At 48.2% G+C, this 23,142-nt stretch overlaps 1 protein-coding gene across 1 annotated transcript in view; it reads left to right on the plus strand.

Moving 5' to 3' along the window:
* Window positions 1–23,142, plus strand: part of PTPN9 (protein tyrosine phosphatase non-receptor type 9) — a 393,690-nt gene that overhangs the window by 137,060 nt on the left and 233,488 nt on the right. The window lies entirely within an intron of this gene.

Raw genomic sequence — 23,142 nt, forward strand, 5'->3', positions numbered from 1 at the left:
AGTCAGTTCATCCAGGAATCTGGGAGCGCGAGCTTACTGCTGACTGTTCCCCTTCTAGGGACTTGATATGCTGTATAATATCTTGTTTGGTTTGTGAGGTCGTTAGGTCGTCAGGCCGCGGGGAGCGTCTATTACGGCGTTCCGTAGACCAGGACGGTTTGGCAGGCGCACATGAGAGCGGCGGGAGACGCGTGGGACTAGCAGGCGGCGTCAGGGAGAGGTGAGGCAGTTGCTCCACTTCTTTGTGGGACCGTACTACCCGGCGTTTGGAGTAAAAATTAAAAATTAGAGCGAACGGGGGGCCCCACTCATAGGGGACATCCAGGCTTCGCAGCTTGCCTGTCACTGGTTTGAAAGCCTGGAGTCTTCGCAGGGTATTGGGCGCGAGATCTTGAAAGATTTGAATCTTGTGTCCCCCGTAGGCAAGGTCCGGCTTAGCACGCGCTGCCCGAGGGATGGCCTCCTTTTCCGTAAAAGAATGGACTCTCGTCAAGATGTCCGGGAGGAGTCCCGGCCTACCTGCAGGACCTGCGACCCGATGAGCCCTGACCAAGGCCGGTGGAGACCCGTCATCGTCCCCCCATTCTTCGTGTAGGTGTTGCGCCACATAAGTCATAATGTCCTTCCCCTCCGCCCCGAGAGGAACCCCCCGGATGCGGAGGTTATTCCGGCGGCTTCGATTTTCCAGGTCCTCCTGCTTCATTTGTAGCTCTATGTGCTGGTCCTCCAGGGTGGCCAGGCGCTGCCATAATTGTTCCTGGTCCTCGGTTCGGGCATCCACCGTTTTCTCCAGTCCATCGACGCGTTCTCCAAGATCGGTGACCTCCTTTTGGAGCTCCCGGACACAGGTGTGGACTTCGGTGCGGAGTGAGCTGATCTCCGATTTAAGCTCCATCAGGAATGTGGCCATAAAAGCTTGTGTGACCGGTGGCGAATCTTCTCCTGTCTGCGTGGCCGTCTCTGGAGGGGCCGAAGCCCCCGCCTTGCCCCACATAGCTGCTACAGGGTTGTCCTTGGGGGGCCGCTGCCGGGTCCACCCCCCTCCTTTGGAGCGAGTCATCTTCTATGGTGAGAAGGCCCTCAGATAGAGCAACCGCCAAGTCCAGGGGATTCCGCAACGCCACCCGGGATGGGTCCCTAGCACAAGGGCCCCCCCCCCCAACAGCGACGGCGAAGGATGAAAACCGGTCAAGGGTCACGAAAGCCCCCGGGGCAAACACCAACAGCAGAGCCACCCGCCTCCCGGGACACCCCCGTGCCCTCACACCCGCCACAACGGCACCCCAACACCAGGCTGCAGAAATGGCAAAGCCCTATGTCCTTCGGCGTAGTAGGAAGCAGAGTACAATAGTAAGGGGACAGAGGAGCAGTACAACAGCCCAGGGACCCGCCTTCCACACTCTTCACCCGCTTTGGGACCCCGCTGTAGGGCACTTCCCCCCTCACGTCAGGCCAGCTCCAGAGGCTCCGGCAGGGCCCAGTCTAATAATTCCAGCCACGCGGGTGGCGCAGCGCCGTGCAGGGTAATAGAGGTGCTAGCTTCCAAAGAGTCAGGTGCCCCGCTTCACTACCAACTCCTCTCATGGTACAGATGTGCACAGAAATTTCCTCAGCAGACCCCTGACCACAGCCCCTCAAGCAGTGTCTGGGTCCTCCCCACTGTCAGCCAGCAATAAACGCAAGTCCCCAAAAAGACAGTCTGTGCAGGAGGGCCCTCCTCCGGGCCACAGGGAGACAGCCTATGCCACCCCACTCCTATGGACGTCCCCTGCGTGGTGCTCAGACAGCGGCGGACCGGACGCGGCCCCCAGGTCAGACGCACACGTCAAGCCAGTCTTCAGCGCTGCAGAGACCCCCACCGCCCCACTGTCTGCCGCAGCACTTCAGTAGGATGGGGAGTTCAAAGCACCCAGGGGCAGCCCCGGCAGCGCGCAAAGAGTCACCGGCCTGGGTAGTAGAAGATGGCGGACCCTCCGCCCTGCAGACCCAGGAGTGGCGGCATCCTCTCCAGCTGTACTGCTAGTGAGCCAGCCCTCGTTCCGTCACTCCAGAGCAGTGTACAGCTCCTCGCAGCGGGCTCTAACACATAGCGAATGGGCGCAGCGATGCCCTTAACAGGCCCCTGGTCAAAGATCCGCAATCAGTGGCAGGGTCCTCCCCACTGCCAGCTGACGGAATGAATAAGCCCACCCCCCCAAAAAAAGGGCAGGGACCCTCACTGCTCCACTGTCCGCTGCAGCCCTATACTGTGCAGGGAGGCAGTTCCGTTTGCACTCTAAGAAGTCACTGGCCCCGTTAGCAAAAAAATATTTAAAAAATGGTGGGGCACTCCATGCTACAGGCCCTGAAATGGCTGTGTCCTCCCCCTCTGCACCACACAATAGCCAGCCCCTGGCCGGTCAAGGCGCCACTCACTAGCCGCTCACCACAGTCCGCTGCAGTCATGTACTGGGCAAGGGGTCCAAAGCACCCAGAAGCAGTCCCGGGGCACTCGAAAAAGTCACTGGTCCAAGTAACAAAAAATGGCTGGCACTCCACTCCACAGGCCCTAAAATGGTGGTGTCCTCCCCCACTGCTCCACACGACAGCCAACCCCCGGGCAGTCAAGGCACCACTCACCAGCCGCTCTCCACTGTCCGCCGCTGCCCTATACTGAGCAAGGAGCAAAGCACCTAGAGGTTGCCCTGGTATCACTGTGAAAATTAACTGGCCCGGGTATCAGGAAATGGCGGGCACTCCGCTCTACAGGCCCGAAATGAAGGCGTCTTCCCCAGCTGCATGTAAAAATGCGAACTGCACCACACGATAGCTGCATGTAAAGATGTGAGCTGCACCACACGATAGCTGGCCCCTGGCCTGTCAAGGCACCACTCACCAGCCGCTCCTCCCACGTCAGCGTTTGCTTCGTCCAGGGGCCTCTCTCTCGCGCCTGGGAGTCAGTCTGTATGTCCTTTGTTGCTTTTTTGCTGCCCCACCTGAAAGCTCCTGTCCAGCGGTGCAGCGGCCGGGCTTGGCTCCGCCAGAACCCGCTTGAACTCGCGGGTGAAACCGACCGGCCGGGCTTGGCTCCGCCGGCCGGACTACAGCCCCCAGCATCCTTTGGGGGGCTGTGACGTCAGCGAACAGCGCGCCAGGCGGCGCACCATAAGAAGCCTGCAGGGGCCGAGTTCCCCGTCTTCCTTCGTTGCTTTTTTGCTGCCCCACCTGAAAGCTCCTGTCCAGCGGTGCAGCGGCCGGGCTTGGCTCCGCCAGAACCCGCTTGAACTCGCGGGTGAAACCGACCGGCTGGGCTTGGCTCCGCCGGCCGGACTACAGCCCCCAGCATCCTTTGGGGGGCTGTGACGTCAGCGAACAGCGCGCCAGGCGGCGCACCATAAGAAGCCTGCAGGGGCCAAGTTCCCCGTCTTCCTTCGTTGCTTTTTTGCTGCCCCACCTGAAAGCTCCTGTCCAGCGGCGCAGCGGCCGGGCTTGGCTCCGCCAGAACCCGCTTGAACTCGCGGGTGAAACCGGCCGGGCTTGGCTCCGCCGGCCGGACTACAGCCCCCCAGCATCCTTTGGGGGGCTGTGACGTCAGCGAACAGCGCGCCAGGCGGCGCACCATAAGAAGCCTGCAGGTCCCTCGTCCCGCGAGGACGCGCGCGGGACTAAGCCCGGACTAAGCCCGGACTAAGCCCGGACTAAGCCCGGACTAAGCCCGGACTAAGCCCGGACTAAGCCCGGACTAAGCCCGGACTAAGCCCGGACTAAGCCCGGACTAAGCCCGGACTAAGCCCGGACTAAGCCCAAGACAGTCCAAGACAGTCCAAGACAGTCCAAGACAGTCCAAGACAGTCCAAGACTGGGCTGGGCCATAACCCCCTGACTGAAACTAATCTCCGTGGTGAGGTACTGATATATTACTGCCTCCCTTAATCCTAGTGAATGTATTTGGGGGGAAAAGGGCGAAAGTGTTGTCTATCAATATTGGCAAGGGTGTCTCGGGGTGTTTAAGTGAATTCTTGTTTATTTGCGTAAACCAGATTCGTACATGTCGAAACAGAAGACCCCCATCGCTCCAGCCAACACCATGGAAAACTACTTGGTGCAGGTGGTGGCAAAGATTAATAATGAGCGTAGATCTTCTTTGGGTCTTAGCAACTCTCCAACATCATTGCAAGGGGGAAATATATGTATGAATCTTGTAGATATAGATGCAGAAAATATCACAGATCCATTCATCCAGCATTTCGCTGACGATTTAGAGCTGAATGTTTCTGTGGTCTCAAATTTAAAAACTAACCCTGACATAATTGAAGAGGGCGATAGAGATAGAGATACCCTTCAAGATGATATAGAACTTATTGAGTGTCATTCCTCACCATTGGCCCCTGTCCCCGCCCCAAGAGCAGCTAGAGGGGGTTCTAATGCCCTCCCCAGAAGAGAAGGGTTGAGATCAAATAGGAAAAGACCAGCAACTCCTCCCAGTAAGAACCCCGCAAAAGGTAAAGGGGAGAAGAAAAAGGGGGCATAGGCTGGGATGATGCAGTTATAAAGAAACTTATGGATATGATGGATAACAAATTTAACAAGTTAATCAAGCCGTTGTTATCTAAAATCGACCACCTCACTGACAAAGTTAATAAAATGGAGATCCTCTTAAAAACCACCAATGATAACGTGGGGGAGATACCGCATTTGGTGCTGGATAAAATTAATGAAAAACAAATTAAAGAAACGATATCTAGGGGAGTAGCAGATGTTGTAGCCCCCACCCAGACAGTTAGCTTAATCCCTGATATACAAAGATCTCACCCTACTATTGCTGACCTGCCATCTATCCCAGGGAAAACCATTGACCCTGGCCCAAACATAGAGACAGGACCTGTAGAGCTGGTTATAGAAGCGTCACCTTTGATCCTCGTTCTTGCTAATGTTCCACCTCTGAATGAAGGACAGACTGAGCTACCAGAATCACTGTTAAATAAAGTATTCAATTGGTTGAGTAATAACATGCACATCTCTCCTTGGGGAAAAGAAAAGCTGATAGATGACTTGATTTCAGCTAGAAGAGTGAAGTGGATAGGGAGTAAACGTAAGAAATTTGCGGGGGACTGTGTGGTACTGAATCTGAAGGGCCCAGAAGTGCTACCGGAAATCCTGCTTAATTTATATCCTCCACAACGAAGAACAGCAGAACTTATACCACTTACACTCGGTTTCTTTTATAGTAGAAGGGGATTAGGGATAAAGCCTAGCGTTCTAAGGACCAAGTGGTCTGTCGTGGGTAATAGAAGTGCTAGGGATAGCCCAAGACATGATTGGGGGCTGCACTTGGAAAATAGATTTTCTGCTTTATCCAACTTAAATGAGTGCGATTTGACTTACAAGGCACGAACATCCGCCAGTCTTATCCAAAAGAAGGCAAAATATGGAAAATCTAGTTGTTTGCCCATGCACGAAATTGTGCAAACAGCCAATAGACCCCAATGAAATCCAAGATCTAAAACCTGGGGAGGTAGATAAAGATCAGCAGGGGGACAATAGGGTGAGAGTAGAAAATGAGGATGGTTTGAAGGGTGGTAGAACAATGAGCATTGACTCTGCGGAAAATGCTGAGGACATGAGTCATTTAGGACGTAATCCAGGAACATCTTCTTTGACCCTTATCTCGTGGAACATAGCAGGCATAAATAACAAGATATCTTCTCCTGAATGGGCTGATTTTATTGACCAATTTGACATTATCTTGTTACAAGAAACTTGGGCATTAAAACCAGTTTTTCACCACGGGTATCTAAACTATTACATACCAGCAACTAGAAATCATACAGGACGCCCTTCTGGAGGTCTATTAATTTGGATTGACCAGAGGTTGAATTGTTCAATAAACCAAAAATCTTCCCCATCAAATGATATCTTACTAGTAACCATTAGATGGGACAGCGGCCAAGAACTCGCTTTGTTTAATGTATATGCTAGGGGTGTTGGTGGAGGTAAAACCTCAGAAGTAGTAACTACACTAGAAAATGAATTGGAATCACTGGACCCACATTTCCATGTAATCGTGGGTGGGGATTTTAATTCTACTTTTGAACCTATGGGTGAAGTGGATAGGTCTCTGTCTGAGGAGGAGGACAGTAAATGGGGCATACCTCAGTTGGAGGTTCCAGCCATTAAAAGATGGAGTGCTGTAGCAATACAACTAAAGAGCTTTTGCTTAGCAAGAGGTTTGAGAGCGGCAAATGGGCGTACGCCCTCTGATATAAATGGGAGCAACACATTTGACAATGGACGGGCCACTAGCAGAATTGATTACTTTTTGATAGACGTGAGGGCATGGAGTAAATTGGTAGACATGTCTGTGGAGGTAAGAATGGAAAGTGATCATAATCCTTTGTGTTTGACCCTCCACACCTATCACAAGACTACAGATGGTGCTAACAAAATTGAACGGGTCACTCAGGATGTTGTGTGCTCAAACAATCAGCGCCATTTGAAATGGAGGATGTTGATTGAGGACACAACGAGACTTGAGGACCTTAAAAAAGTAGTGATAGAGGAAGTAAACAACATTAAGCCCTACTGTGAGAAATCCAACTTCCAGGTCTACATGATGGAGGCATATAAAACATTCTTTTCTAAACTCCAAAGCTTTTTCACCAAATCTGTAGATCCCAGAAGAGCCAAAAAGGAACATCCTAGGCAGGGCTGGTATGATACGCACTGTAGACAGGCACGCCATAATTTAAGAATCGCATTAAGAACGGGCAACTCTATATCAGTTAGGAAAGCAAGACGCATATAGATTGTCTCAAAAATACGCAAAGAAACGCTGGGACGAGGAACGCTGGTGCGAGCTGAAACAGGCTTGCACAGCCAAGGACTCCAAGCTATTCTGGGCCACAGTAAAATGGGAAAGGGGTGGGATAGCTGCACAGCCACATAATCATGTCGCAAAAAAAGATTGGATTGAGTTTTTCAAACCACAGTATGCATGTAACCCGATGCACGCTGTAAATTCCCCCCCTCCTAGTATCCTTTTTAAACACAAAATATTTACTGAAAAAGATGTTAGCTTAGCCTTGGACTGCGTATCAGGGGGAAAAGCACCGGGCATGGATGGAATCCCGGCAGATGTGTTTTTATCTGACAGGAATTTATGGTGCACCTATTTCACATGGCTGACAAACGCAGTGGCAATGGGAGGGGAAGTTCCCGCTTCTTGGAAGGGAGCAGAAATTATCCCTATATTTAAAAAAGGTGATAAAACACTGGCGAAAAATTATAGACCCATCAGTCTTATTGACACAGCGCAAAAATTAATGGGGCGATTAGTCCAGAACAAGCTGCAACAATGGATTGATGATAATAACATACTGTCACCTTACCAAGCAGGGTTTCGCCCCATGACCAGTAGTGTCGATCAAGTTTTCTACTTTATAACAATCTTTTGGAGAAATGTCATCTTAAAAAGGGCACACTATATGCTGTCTTTGTAGATCTAAAAGCAGCCTTTGACCTGGTCCCAAGAGGAAAACTGTGGCAGACCCTGGCTGCTACTGGGTTAAGCCAGGAACTTCTCACCCTCCTAGTACGCCTTCATGAAAATAATTTTGCTAAGATCAGATGGGGCAAACAGGGAGAAGTGACTGAGTCCTTTCCAGTGGAGCGAGGGGTGAGGCAAGGTTGTGTCCTGGCCCAACCTTGTTTTCAATTTACATTAATGGTATTGTTGACCATCTGAAGAAATTCCCTACTGATGCACCAATTATAGCAGGCTCACACGTACCCGTATTAATGTTTGCGGATGATACGCTTCTACTCTCGCGTACACCGAGTGGTCTCCAAAAAGTGGTTGATGCCTTTGGTGAATTTTGTGATGGCAGGGGCCTTGAACTGAACACAACCAAGACCAAATTCATGTGCCTTAATTATCACTCTACGTTCAGGGGCGTGATAACATACAAAGGCACCCCACTTGAGAAAGTAGATGCTTTTTCTTATCTAGGAATAATCCTACAGGGAGACATGAAATGGAAATCGCACATTAATACGGCAGTACTAAAGTTTAACCAATTAGCAGGGGTGGTAGCCCTTAAACATCGTGCCTCATTGACAAAGCCGATTAACTGTGCTCTTGAAATCTATAACATGAAAGTACTGAGCTCCTGTTTGTATGGCTCCGAGCTTTGGGGCTTTTCAAATTTGAGTGACTTGGGGAGAGCAGAAAATAGATTTCTTCGAGGACTTGTAATGGCCCCACAGAGTACGCCCACAATCCCCTTGAAATTGGACCTTGGCAGGAACAATGTAGAGGACATAGCTCGGCTACGGCCTTTGTTATATTGGAGGCGCCTGATGGTGACCCCAGAGCTATCCCACTATCTAACAGCATTATTAGATGTAGTTAAGTGTGACCGATTCCATTGTATCACATGGCTAAAGGTTTTGCGGGCTACTCTTGTAAAGCTGAAACTAGAATATTTGTGGGGAAATAGGGATGTGGCCTGTTTTCCGTCGAAAACCACACTGAAAGAATTGTACTGGGAGATGGTGCATTCAACAATGTATCAAAAAGGCACTTCATCTAATTTGTCATCTCGCTTTTTGGACATCAAGATGCTCCCTTCGTGTGAAGACTATTGGGACATAATCGAACGTCCTCATGACAGGAAATTATATTTCCAATTCCGGATTGGAACACTCCCAGTGAATACCTTTATGAAACACTGGAACCCTTCACGGGATGAACACTGTCATCATTGCGAGGACCAAATAGAGCATATCTCCCATCTATTGTTCTGCTGTCCATTATATGCCAGTCCAAGGCGTAAATGGCTCAAGCCAGTCTGTTTAAATATGGGTACTCGTTGCCAATCAACCGCACTTAGAATATTAAAATCTGACTGATCTGCTCTAGTAGCGATTGCGGTAGCAAAATTCCTTGCTTGGGCTTGGGTAATCCGTTCACGCTCACTACTGTCAAATGTAACATAATGAAATAAGGTTGCCTTGTTTAAATTGTTCTCATATTTGAAACACGTGTATATTATTATAATTGTTATTTTAATTGTTCTTTTATGAATTGATAATAATTTTTAATTGTAAGAAGCATTCGACTGTCACTGTTTAATATGTCTTTTAAATGAAAAGTTTTTAGTATTTATTGTATAGGATAGGGATTGATGCTTTTATGACAAATGTCGAATAAAGCTTTGAAATTGAATTGTATGTCCGCAGTCCGACTCGCGCTGTCTGCACGACCTGTGAACTGGCGCCCCAGCCGAGCCAGTCCGCCCGCCTGGCGGTCCGGGCACAAGACTCCAGCCCTCCTCGCCGGGACAGAGACCCAGCCGTAGAGCAATCAGGAACGTTGGGCGGTTTGGGGTTGCCGGCGTTGTCAGCAGCCGCGATTCCTGCCGTCACACAGCTCCGCTCCGGGCGCCATGTAATGGCAGGCGCCCCGTCCTGCAGGCTGCTGCGCCGCGGCGTCTGCTCCTCTGCCGCCTCACCACAAATCTCCAGCTGCCCTGAGCAAGCCCCTCGACTGTTGCATGCTGGGCACCCCCAGGATCGGTGTCAACAAGGCCCTAGCATCGCTGAAAACGCTAAAATCTGCAGCAGCCGGCTGGAGCTCCACCAACGCGCGCCCTACTCCATCAGCAGTCAGACCACGCCCCAATTTATTTGTTTTTAATTAGATCCCAGAAAGCGTCTTGGAGTTGGATCTCAAAAGTTTCACATATTTTATAAAATGGCTTTAATGTACGTAATCTTCTGATGCCAAATCAGGATAGAGGTGGGCCAATAGTTGTGGTGAGAGATATCCTTAGCAGAAATTTGCAGATTCTTCTCACAGGGAGATGTTGCTGTACAAACCACGTAAATTATCATTGAAAAACAAGTATTGGAATGCAAGTATGGATTTAATGTGCAAGTGCAGCATTGGCACTCTACAGCGAAACCCCGATCCAACAAGAGTTACCGAGAGGGCTATGGATGGAAGCACTGAAGTGGAGGCCGAATAATTGATCAAGACCATATCATTAGGTGAGAGGAGTACTCCACAGGGCTGAGCCAACGTGATTTACAAAGCTAAAAAAAGGAGGTTGAAGTAAGCCAATGGTTGTAGGGTGTATATTGTTAGCTGCGACATCAAAACCCAGCACTAAAAAGAAGAGCTGTTGTGCACCATACAGATGAAACAAGCATTTTTTTTATATGGGAATATCGGGGTCTCTCATTACCTTTCACTTTTATGAGAGTATTTGTGACACAAAGATATCGTTTTTACTTATTTTGTAAGATTTTGAGTGATTCAGGTTGAGTTCCTCTTCGCCTACGTTTCAGCTTTTAGGCACAAAGTTTTAGTATTGGAAGGTCATTCGTTAGAGGAGGTGTCGGCTCATAATTGGTAATTAGGTGCTTCCTAAAGAGAGGAAGTGAACAACCACATCATGTTTAATTTAAATTTGATATGCAAAATGAACCATTGGAGGTTCAACCTAAGGTTAGGCATAAACTTCTAACTGCAAAAGTCTAGATTCCCCCAAGAATATGAACGCACAATTAAAAGAAAGCCCTTCAGCCTTAACCAAGAAATGTTTGCCCTACAACAAAGCTCCTCGAGTAATTGGGGAAATGATGGTGTGCGTAACTGACTTATAGATCTCCCTTTCTCTAGCTCTCCTTACAAATATGGAATTTGTGCAATCATGTGATAGTGAGAGGGACAGATAACCCTGCTGTTGTCACTCCGTGTGCTGTCCAGCTTTCCTTCCAACTGTGGCACTCGTGCTCTCTTCTCCTTTGCTTCCTCACTCAAACAGTAGATTTACATAGCGTAACTAATCACCCGGGGAGTGGGTATCCAGGCGCTGGGGGGGCTCACTTTGAATAGCCAAGTCTTTAGAGCCCTTCAGAATTGCAGTAAAGAGGAGTAGATATGTTGCTGCAGGAGCAGGTTCTTTCAAGTCTCGGCCGCCAGGTATGAGAAGGAGCTTCCACCACTTCTGAGGTGGAGGTGGAGGAATGTGGAGTGAATTGAGATCTTCTCTGTATTGGGAGCCAGTGAAGTCTTCTGAGGTGGGCGGTGATGAGTGTTCGCCAGGGGAGGTTGAGGATGAATCTGTTGGTGGCGTTCTGTAAGATCTGAATTATTTGTAGGAGGTTGGTGGGGATACTTGCGTGGAGAGTGTTGCCGTAGTCGAGTCGACTGGTGATGAGGGCCTGTGTTACAGTACGTCTTGTGTCCTGTGGGAGCCACTTGAAGATACTTTGTAATATGCGTAGGGTGAAGTAGCAGGCAGACGAAACTGCATTGATCTGCGATCTCATGGTCCGCTGAATGTATAGGATGATGCCAAGGTTATTAAATTGTTCTGCAGGGGACGGGGGTGATGGTCCTAGATCCGTGGGCTACAAGGAGTTGTTCCAAACTGAAGCATCGTTGCCGAAGATGAGTACTTCCTTTTTGTCACAGTTAAACTTCAGACATTTGTCTTTTATCCATGTCACAACGCTTGTTATACATTTGAGGAAATTGGTTCTGGTGGTGGGGTGGTCTTTGGAAAGGAAGAGGATGAGTTCGGTGTCTGCGTAGGATAGGATGCTGATTCCATGGGATCTGATGTCAGCCAGTAGTGTCATGTTGATGTTGAAGAGGGTGGGGCTGATGGATGATCCTTGGGGGACGCTGCAGATGATGTCTTTGTGTTTGGAGATGAAAGGGTGCAGGCGGACCTTTTGAGTTCTCCCGGAGAGGAAGGAGGTGATCATTTGAGTGTGTTCCCTTGAATTCCAATGTGGTTTAGTCCGGTGATCAGTATGTAGTGAGATACTATGTCTGAGGCCGAGGAGGATGAGTGCAGCCATCTCTCCTTGGTCGATGAGTGTTCAGTTGTCATCTGTTGCTCTATCAGGGCAGTGTCTGTGCTGTGGTTGTTGCGGAATTCAGACTGAGAGGTGTCAAGGAGGTGGTACTGTTCCAGGTGTCTTTTGAGCTGCCTGTTTCTTTTGAGCTGCCTGTTGATGGCTTTCTCCAGGACCTTGGCAGGGAAAAGGAGCAGGAAGATGGTACGGTATTTTTCAGTTTGCTGGGGTCAGCTGATGGCTTCTTGAGTTTGCATGTTTCCTGTCTTCGAGCAAAGTGGCTGCAGTAAGAGAGGTGTTGAACAGAGTGGTGAGTTCATGGCTGATCCTGAGTTTTCAGAGAATGAAGATGTGGTGTAGACAGTGGTCAGTGGGAACTCCTGAGTGGACGACATTAGGAGTACTCCCGCTCATTTCCTTTAACCTCATCCTACACTTTCTACATATTGTGCTTTAACACCATATGTTGTCTCCTTGTCCTCTACTCTTCATCTGTAAGTTTCAAAACATTTTTTGTATAACCCCAAGGAGTAAAGTATACATTCACAAAACTCTGAAGGCGAATCCTAAAACTCACTGCTATTTTAGAAATCACATTCCCTATGTTCATTTTTTTCACCTTTGTGAGCAATGTAAATGGTATGATTTGTAATGGACCAGACCTCACATAAAGGGAGGAGTCGGTAAAGTTAAAAAGGAGAGAAGATTACAAAAGGCAAACATCAGAACTCAGTATAAAAGAAAAACACACCAAGTCTGCCAAGGTCACATTGTAGTCTCTGCTTTCTGTGGAGGTCTGCTGATATCTGGGAACATGTACCCTTTCCCCATGTTTGCAGCTTCCCTGGTCCCTGCTTCCTTCTGTGTCGACCATCAAGCCCTACAAGTAATGTACCAGTCAATCTGGTTACCTTCACAATCTCCACCTCAGGTGGGGATCCTACCCCCAGAACCTGTCCGGGGGAAGTATTAAACCTGGTTCAAGTCTGTATCCACCATAGGAGGTGGTGCACCCAGTATTAGAAAGGAAACCAGGCCCTCTCATTGGTCCCTAATAGTACTACTTAGTGCCCAGTCGGGATATGACAACGATTGTACATTGCTGAAAGTGATCGCTGTGTGGAAGGTCATCAGGAGCACAGAATCCTTTGTTCCAACCTGGAGGCCCTCTTATCTCGTTGGATCCCAGCTCCATCTGTCATGGACACTGATCCCTTAACCACTTCTAGCATACCCTCTATTGCATGGAGAAACGTAGCTTCTCCATGAGTAAAAGCTGGAATTGCCCGGAAAGGGCTCACATCACCCTGTCTTTAGGTCCCATTGGAATTGGCAGGCCTTGGGTGGATGTTTTTCCTTTTATCTTTCATCCCTAGAGGGCAGGTGGTAGCAGCAGCAGTGTAAGAGTGTGACATAGAGAGGAAGGTAAAAAACACAGGTAACCCAAGTGTATATATATATATATATATATATGTACATGTGAAAACACACACTCTAGTGGTCACCAATGCATGCATCCCACACAGAACTATTGAAGCACGAGCTGCAACAGTGCATGTTTTTTTACACAAACAAAACAGATGTAGCATATAAGGCAGCACTACAAGCTTCACTTACATACACCGCTCCTGCAGCACAGGTTTCAACGATGCATACTTCCATGCAAACTCAATATGTACTTCACAGTGCAAAATTCACCAGTTTGTGTGTGTCTGTCTTTCTGAAGGTACCCGAGTGCATGTGTTGGTTGGGTTGATGTTTGATGTGAGAGTCTGGTAGTGTTTCTTTTAGTCTGGTGGAGAGACATTAATGTACGGGACCATGAGAAACCAAAATAAATCTGTTGTACTCCAACCAACAAGGTATTTCTGAGTGCACCGTAGACCTGTGGCTGTGCCAGTGAAATGCTGTTCTTTAAAAAAAAAAACTCAAGTTTGAATATGTGTATTGCACACGTCTGCACTCCGAAGGGCTAGACTCAGCATACTTTGCTACCAGATGCTGCACATTTATAAGTTATTCCCAGAGTAAAGTCACTTTTGGCAACAGACGTTCTTTGTGAAAATCCTGTATTTTTCCATGTTTTCCTAACTGGCTTCAGAGAAGGAGTACCTTTGGGAGTCACCGAAAAGATTAGGGGACTTTTGGATGAGGGGCAAACGGTTGCTCTTGTCTTACTTGATCTTAGTGCGGCCTTCGACACCATCTCACACAACAGACTACTTGCTAGGCTGAGTGATGATGGTGTCGGAGGGAAAGCGCTTGACTGGATCGCGTCCTACTTGAGCAACCGGACGTTTCAGATCTCGTCCTCGCAAGCTCAGTCAGACACCTTTCTGTCTCCACATGGTGTGCCTCAGGGCTCAATCCTGAGCCCGTTGTTTTTTAATCTGTATCTCCGCCCACTCGCTGATCTAGCTGAGCGAGTTGGCCTAGAACTTATGTCTTACGCGGATGATTCGCAGATTATTTTTTCCCTTTCCAACGCAAAGTCTTCATCCCCCTCTGCGTTGAAAACAGGCCTTCAGGAAGTCTTCAGCTGGATGTCAACTAATCAGCTGAAGCTTAACGGGGAGAAAACGGAGATTCTTCTCCTAGGGAAAAAGAGAGATCTTTGGCAGGATTCCCACTGGCCGCCCTCCCTGGGTGCTTTTCCCTGCCCTGCCACTCAAGTCAGAAACTTAGGGGTATGCATTGATGACTCTTTATCAATGAAACAGCAGGTAAACAAAGTAGCTGGTACGTGCTTCACCATCTTGAAATGGTTACGGAAGATCATTTGGATGCTGCCTATGGATACCCAGAAGACCGTAGTCAATGCACTGATTACATCTAGACTTGACTACGGTAACATCTTATACCTGGGCTCCAATTTAGCTGTGATCAGGCGGCTCCAATTGGTCCAAAATTCCGCCGCCAGGCTGCTTTGTAAGATCCCTAGGACAGCTAGGATATCAAAGCACCTAAAGGATCTTCACTGGCTTAGGGTTGAGAACCGGGTCCGGTTTAAAGCATTGACTTATATGTTTAGGATCAAGGCAGGGACTGCACCAAAGTACCTGCAGAATCTGGTTAGGCCCTACGTTCCTGAACGAAACCTCCGTTCTTCAAATGGAGCCAACTTTGTGGTCCCTAGATTTAAACTGGCCCGTATGGGGGGAAAGTCTTTCTCCCATCTGGGACCAGTTCTCTGGAACTCTTTGCCTTTAGCCCTGCGTAAGGAGGTAAATCTTACCAGTTTCAAGAAAGGTGTAAAAACCTGGCTTTTTGATAAATAATTGCAGGCTTCTAATGGGTTGTTTTCTGCGCTTTTTGGTGTTTTTCAGCTTTTACATCTGTTGCGCCGGGAAACCCTTTGTGGGTATCTGCGCGCATTATAAGTGCAAAAAATAAATAAATAAATAAATAAATAAATACTATAGGCGATTTTACTTGAAAGTGCAATTACCCTTTTTCGAATGAATGAAAATTTGCCTAGCATCCTGTTGGTAAGTTTCAATTCTATAAGGACACGTAGGCGAGGGTTATGCTTTGTCTTTCTTTGCTTTATTTGACAAAGATTTCACAGCAGCCATCAATAAAAAAACTTAAAGACAAACTCAGACATAATCCTCTCCTCCGTGTCCTTAATAGAATTGAAACTTACCTTCACGATGCCAGGCACATTTTCATTCTATGTCCGGACTGGAGGCTCAGATTATGCTAGTTTAAAGCTTATTCACCACCAACTGAGCGACCTCTATCACTGGCTTGAAATAAAGTCTTGTGAAGGTCTCCAGACGCCCCCCCAAACAGAAGGTCTTAGAAGCCATGGCACCCCTGGCTGAATGGGCCCCGAATTTCTTTATCAATGCCAGCTTCTTGCAGGAGCCATTGCACCCACCTGGCTATGGTGGGGAAGAAACCGCTTTGTGGGATTTTTTCAGAGCAATAAGCAACAGACGCTAGCCCAGAGGGTGAAATTATTGAATCAGCTCCTCGTAAGCCTTGAGACAGCGCATGACGCATAGTTTTGGGGCATTCGGGAAAGCTGGGAATGAGACTGTGCAGGTGAGTGATTTGGTGCGGCAACCCACCGTGAAAACCACCTAATCCAGGGAGAAAACTCTTACAGTAATGTCTAAGGCCCTCACGTCAGAAACCCTCCTGCAGGAGACCAAGCATAACAGCATCACAAGTTTAGCCAAGAGATCTTTTACAGAAAGGTATGTATTCGGCTGCCAGGACAGAAAAAGTTTCAGGACCAAATTGACACCCCACAAGGCTGAGCAGCGTGGTTCTGGGGGCAAGGGGAGACGAATACCACGCAACAACCTACAAATGAAAGGGTGCTCCTCCACCGGGGCGTGTTCTGCGGAAATCTCAGATCGGACTGCATTGATTGAGCAGAAAGCCGGGCCTTCTGCTGCCAGATCAACCAGGGAATTTAAAATCTGTACGACGTCCGCAACCACTGGGTCTAGGTTCCTCTGAAGACACAACAGACCCATCTTGTCCATGCAAAACGATAACGTTTGGTGGTGCCGCCCATGCCTTTGACAAGAAGAGTTCAGCCCGTAGCAAAAGTCCCAGGAGCGACCAGCGTTGCTGGAGAGCCACCACGACCTCAGCTGCAGGGAGCCCTGAGCAATGATGCGGAATGTGATCCCGGTTCAGAAGAAGGTGAGGAAACCGTGGTAGTCTGATTGGAGAATCCCAAGAAAGTTCCAAAAGAACCGGAAACCAAACTTGCGATCTCCATTGTGGAGTCACCATTACCACCTCTGCCGCCTGCAGAAGCACCTGGGCAGCCGCTCTCGTGATCATTGAGAACGGAGGGTAGGGGTAACCACTCTTTTGACTCCAGTCCTGGAGGAATGCATCCGTGACCGCCGCCAGAGGGTCTGGCCTCCAGCTGAACAACTGAGGAAGCTGTTGATCGTGACGCGAAGAGATCGGTTAAGAAAGGACCCCACAGGTCCAACATTTATAGGAAAATCTGCGGGATCAGTTTCCACAGGCTGGAATCGCGAAGATGTCTTGAGTGCCAGTCCACGACCTGGTTGGCCTGACCCACAAGATATTCCGCCGTCACCGAGAAATGATGGGCCAGGCTAAAGTTCCAAAAGTCATTTGCCAGCTTTGCCAGGGCACGTGAGTGGGAGCCCCCCAGGTGGTTGATGCAATGGACCGCAGAGACGTTGCCCATCTTATGGAGCACACAGGACTGAATCTTGTCTCTGGTCCAAATATGGACGGCGAAGGACCCTGCCAGGAGTTCCTGGCAACTGATGTGAGGAGCTTGTTCGTACAATGACCAGTGTCCTCCAGTGGAGAACCCCGCATAATGGGTACCCCAACTGGACCTGCTGGCATCGGACTCGATGACCAAGGCTGAAACAGAGCTGAAAATTCCCCGTCCATTGCACACCTTCGTATGGGTCAGCCACCAAGCGATTTCTTCCTACGCTTCCATGGTGAGTAGCACCGATTGGGCATACGACAAACCCCTCTGCAGATGGTGCGCCTTTAGGCGTTGGAGGGCCTGATAGTGAAGGGGCCTGGGAAAATGCCTGGATGGACGAAGAGAGAAGGCCCACTAGGCGGGCAATTTGCCTGAGCGATTTGCAGGGTTTACAAATGGTCTGGTGTAGCTTGTGGCGGATCTTGGCCATCTTCAGATAAGGAAGGCTCAAGGAATATTAAATTGAATATACAGCGAATCCGAGGAAGGTTACTTTCTGAGTTGGGGCAAGGACCGACTTTGGTTCGTTGATCACAAACTCCAACCCCTGCAGGAGATCCACTGCCTGTTGGAGTTGACTGACCAGAGTCCTGGGGAACTGCGCCATGAATAGAATATCGTCTTAAGTACACGATCATGCGGATGCCCTGGGCCCTGAGAAATTCCACCACCGGGTGGAGCACCTTGGTGAAGCACCACGGTGCTGAGGACAGACCGAAAGGAAGGGTGGTGACCTCATAGACACAATCTCTCCAACAGAACTGTAGAAACCGACGATGAGGAGGGAAAATCGGGACAACCAGATAGGCGTTCTTCAGATCTAACCGCACCATCCAATCCAAAGGGAGCAGGACGTCCCGAAGGAGGTGAATCCCCTCCATCTTCAAGTGGCGGTAAACCAGCCACTCGTTGAACTCTCGGAGATCAATAACCGGACGCCGTCCTCTGCCGGATTTGTCTACTAGAAAAATATTGCAGAGGATACCATTGCGATGCAGGGCCGATTGACAGATGGCCCCCTTGCGCAGGCGCGCAAAAACCTCCTTGTCGATAAGCTCTGCATCGTGGGCTGCAAAACGAATGAGCAGAGGATGGAATGCTTGACGAGGATGATTGTAAAACTCTATGTGGAAACCCTCCACGGTCTGCAGGACCCACGCGTCCAAAGTGAGGGAAGACCACGCGGCTGGAAAAGCTGCCAAACGACCCCCAATGCGGATCTTAGCAGAAGGTAAAACCCTAACTGTTTGCATTGCCGCCTCCGCTGTTGCATTTTAAGTCTCCACGACCTCTGATGTGCTGGCCCCTTGTGGAGTAGAAGTTGTTGTAGTTCGCGCTAGTGTGGTACTGGCCACGTCCGGAGCCTTGTCCCTTGTAAAGATTCTGTTGGAAACCTCGGCCGGCCCCGTGGAAAACCCTCGAGGTAAAAATTCTCTTTATGTTGGATTGCCCTTTATCTAAAGAGGTAAAGGTCGCCACGAACTTGCCAAGTTCCTTGGCGAAGGGGTCCCCAAAGACACCCCCTTGCACCTGCCTCCGAGGAAGCCAAGTCCCCAAGCTTGGGGTCCAGCTTGATGGGTAAGGAGCAGCGACGCTCGGTTGAGAGCGCACAGTTCGCGTTGCCCAGAAATATGATTGCGCGCTAGGCCCAATTAGAAAGCCCTTTGGGGGAAATCAAGGATTCTGATACTTTGGCCTCCTCAGCCATGTCTAATATTTTGGTTATGGGGCGTATGGCATCCAGAAGCTTGTCTTGGCATGACTGCCAAGATCTATCAATGCCCTTGAGAGGATGTTTCATGTATTTGGCTAGGAAGGTGGTCATTTTGGAGTCAATTTTATGGGTAAAAGCAACCTTGCCCTCAAGAGTGGGACGCGCACCTTCTGCGTTGAAGCAGCCCTGGGCCTCCTTCACAAGGGGCTTGCGGAGTCTGCCGGTGAAGACTTTGGCTACCTTGTTGCCAGGCACCCCAGCAGCAGACCATGAGTGGACAATATCATCAGGATCCACATGCCTTAGTCCTCCCCTGGGGCAAAGGATGGAATCACCGCAGGGCGCCATGGGCGCGAAGTACCCACCTCGTCATCAGAGTCTCCCAGGGAGTTGTCTTCAGGCTCAGGGGTTACTGGGCCGGGAGACTCGAGTGGGTCTGTGGGGGGAAGGGAGGCAGAAAGAGGGGTTGACTTGGCGAGAAAAGCGCTCTTGAGGCGCTCAAATGCGTCCCTATCAACCCCCTCTGCACATTTCTTTTTAGTGGGAAGGATCATCCCCCGCAAGCTCATTACAGACGCGGGGTAGAGGCTGCTACACAGGCTTGGGCCAACTTTGCGCACTTTTGAACAATCCTGTCACAAACGTTGCTCCATTGGGCCAACAACCTCATTCACCAACCGCTAGATGTAAGAGTCAACAGCTTCGTAAAAATCATCATCCCATTACACATACGCAGGGGAGTCCTCCTCATAGGTGCCATGTTGGGCCTGCATGGGGGTGGAAGCAGGCAAATGTTTAAGTAAAGGGAGGAAGTGTGGAAGCGCAGGTGCGCAAAAGAGAGGAGGCTGGTAAATGCAAACAATGTATGGGTGGACCAGAGGCCCACATAAGGGATGCACGTGTCCCAGCGCACGGAAGTAAACCATCAAAAAACTGACAGGGCTCCGCTGTCCGGCACTGCGCTTTACTGAGGCATTAACCGAAAAGTGCCCAACTCGCCGTCAGGCGTTACCGTTAGAACACCTGCTATTACAGACCCCGCCGGAGCATTTAGAAATGGAAAATTGCTGGGAAATACAGACCCGGTTGGACTGGGGGTCACTGTGACAGCGGGGACAAGGCTTCAGCGGTACGCTGCTCCTTCAGTGCAGTGTTGTGAGGTAACGAGACGCTCTTGACAGGAGCCAGCGATATGCGCCAATCAGTGCCACCTGGCGGGTTGTGAGTAGCACCGTCTCTCTTGTGGGCATCGTCCGCGTAAGGAGCGCAAAAGCGGTCCCGCGGCCGGATGGAATTTTGCTAAGAAACCTCACAATAAACAGCAAAATAAACCCTAAGGGGGGGGGGGGGGCACAGTAAGTGCGCTGAAAACGGGGGAAAACCAGCAATGTTAGGCAAACGATTTGAAAGAAAGAGGAGGCACTGTCAGTGAGGAGGGACTTTGTGCTGGATTTCATGGACACTGAAAAAGGACTATCCTGTTTTGATTCTCCCTATGGTTCATGGGAGAGTGTGTTTCTCTTCAAGTTTTTTTTAATGATTGCTGCTGTGAAATCTTTGTCAAATACAGCAAAGAAAGACAAAGCATAATCTGAGCCTCCGGTCCTGACATAGAATTTACTGTTTACAGTTGCACTTCACTAATTAGTTGGTGGGATTGCTTTCAGATTCTATTCTGCAGCAAACTTGGTAGCGTGTAATCAAAGAATCAGGGCACTCATAATTATTAGAAGCTGTTAGTGGTGGGAACAAGCTCATGGAGCAACATGTCATTTCTTTGGTAGTTGCTGTCATAAGGAGGACCTTCACGCCCATGGACTTCGATTCACTAAAATGCCAGGGGTAGTAGAAGTGACAACCTGTACCCTTTGACCTTAATGATGTCACAGGCAGTGACATCGTATGACCTTTGACCTTGCATTGTCCCAAGAGGTGATGCCACATAACCTTAATCCTGATGACATCATGATAAATAACATTGCTGAAGTTACATAAATGCATAATTAATATTATACATTTTTCTATGGGAGAACATTCAGGTGGAGGGGGGTCTCTCCCCTGAGAAATTGGTTGAACAGAATGTGCCACACTAGTGCATTTTAATACACAATGTTCACATACATTTGCTAAAAAGCCATAGTCTCTAAATATTCAAGTGCTTTAATGGTGTGTCAAGCTAATACAACAACCTGACAATCCCCACGAGTTCCCCCAAGTATGTTTATAAATGTCCTGTGGGTGCCCCATTATGTCAGAAATGACCTCCATTGCCATGGTAGCTCCTTTTGTCCAAACATAACATACAATATGCAGGTGCCAGAATGTTCCTACTACTGCTTCTCTTGTACTTTGAAAGTCCCTTATGCCAAAGGTTATGTCTAATATGTCATGGACCACATTTTGTTGTGGATAGCCCCATGACATTGCCACAGTTGTCTTCTTATATGCCAATAATTTCCTCCCATGTGCCATCACCAGCAGTTTGCTACATATGCCAAGAACTTCCTCCATGAGGCCAGTGCTGGCATTTTTTCATAGGTGCTCCATGCCAAAATGTACCTACAGTGTGCCAGCAGTAGCATTTTGCAGAGGGTATCCCATATGCAAGTATTGCCTCCAGTTTTCCAGTGCCAACATTTTGTCATGGGTGCTTCTATAAGCCAAGAAGCCTGCCAGGTCCAATAGTGGATCTGCAAGCATAACACATTCTCACTTACACTCATTCTCACTTACACTCATTCTATCATTAGCACTGATTTACACTCTTGTGCACTCACTCCCACCCTGAATCACTAATTAACATTCCCTCACTCTGACTCACTTATACTTACTACTTTTGACACACACACGATCCCATATACAAACATACATTCTCTCTCATACAAACTCACTCACCTCGATGCACGCTCACAACATACATTAAAACCATTTTATTTTTCTTATCTAAGATGCCAGTGAATGTTCATATCTTGCTGCTCCACTTTTTATTACATTAATAGTGAATAATACACTATTATTTATTATTAGTGTAATAAAAATAAGCAGAAAACGAGTTTAGAGCCGGTCTCTGATAATGCGAGACATCCCCTTTGTTCTTGGCACTGATTTTGCTAACTCTGAGGCCAGGGGTCGCAAAAGCAGTGCCAGGGGTAGCAAGGGGCAAGCAAATGGTCGCTTGGCGACTCCTAAATGTCACCCATGGTAAAGCCCCTTTCAATCTATATTTCTGCTTGATGTAGTTGACAAAGGTCAATGTATATTTAAATCATAAGTAATTGAATACATACGGGGCTAATAAAGGCCCATGTACCTTCATACACAGCCTGTCATGGTTAAAGACCGAATTGGACCCATCTTGGGCATCATCCCTCTAATATGACTATACCACTGTGAAATCTAAAACCTATTTCAAGCTAGGTTTAGCTGATGTTGCCAATCACCCTTTAACAATTTTAATTTCCCAGCTTGGGTTAGTTTACCGTTTTAGATTATGACGGTACGAATATATTCAGATTAACCTATTTTAGTTAACTTGTTTATCAGTTCCCAGATTATTCGTTATGTGTATTTTTGCCCAGATTATCAACAGTTTAATAGCAATTATGAAATTCACAGTTCAATTGAAAGTTTCCAAAGTTAACTTACTATTAAATAATTGACATTTTCTTTATTCTCTTATCCATTGTTTAAGGCTGTAACTTCAAAGCTGAAATGATTTTTATGCCGTTTTCAAATTATCGGGGGATTACTGTTCTCTACATTTTACCCAGATTAATAATATACTGTTGTAGTTGGTGACTAAAAATTGCTCAAAGGCATTATAGATTTCTTAGAACTCCTTCAGTCTTAGGGATTTATTGACCTGTGACTACAGCAAGGGTCCCTTGATTAGGATGAGGTATGTGAGGAGAGAAGACATGATCCACTCAGATGGTGCCGATCTTCGCTGTACATAAGCATGGAAATGGAGTTATGCCATAGTGTGGAGTAAAAAGAAAAGGATAGCAAAAGGAATGTAAGAGATAGGATTGCTTCTTGCATATACAGACCAGTGATTCTTGGGAGTTCCATCTAGGTTGTACTATTTTTCTTGAAACAGGCAGGTGTTTAGAGCCTTTCCAATCTCCCATGTGGTTGTTGATGATTATCCTTATTTTCTTCTGGAACGTGTCCTACATCTTGTAAGCCTGTACAGAGAATGATTGCTCACCCAGTCATGGTTTTTAAAACTAAAGGGGGATGGTCAAGAGTGGAGCCATTCTAGATATGACAATACTATTTTGGTAGATGAGCTTGACTTTGTATCTGTCAGCCCAATGGTTGATGTGTAGTGCTTTGAAAGAGATTGTTAGCC

This window comes from Lissotriton helveticus, chromosome 3_2 (genome assembly GCF_964261635.1).
Source record: "Lissotriton helveticus chromosome 3_2, aLisHel1.1, whole genome shotgun sequence".
Taxonomy (NCBI): domain Eukaryota; kingdom Metazoa; phylum Chordata; class Amphibia; order Caudata; family Salamandridae; genus Lissotriton; species Lissotriton helveticus.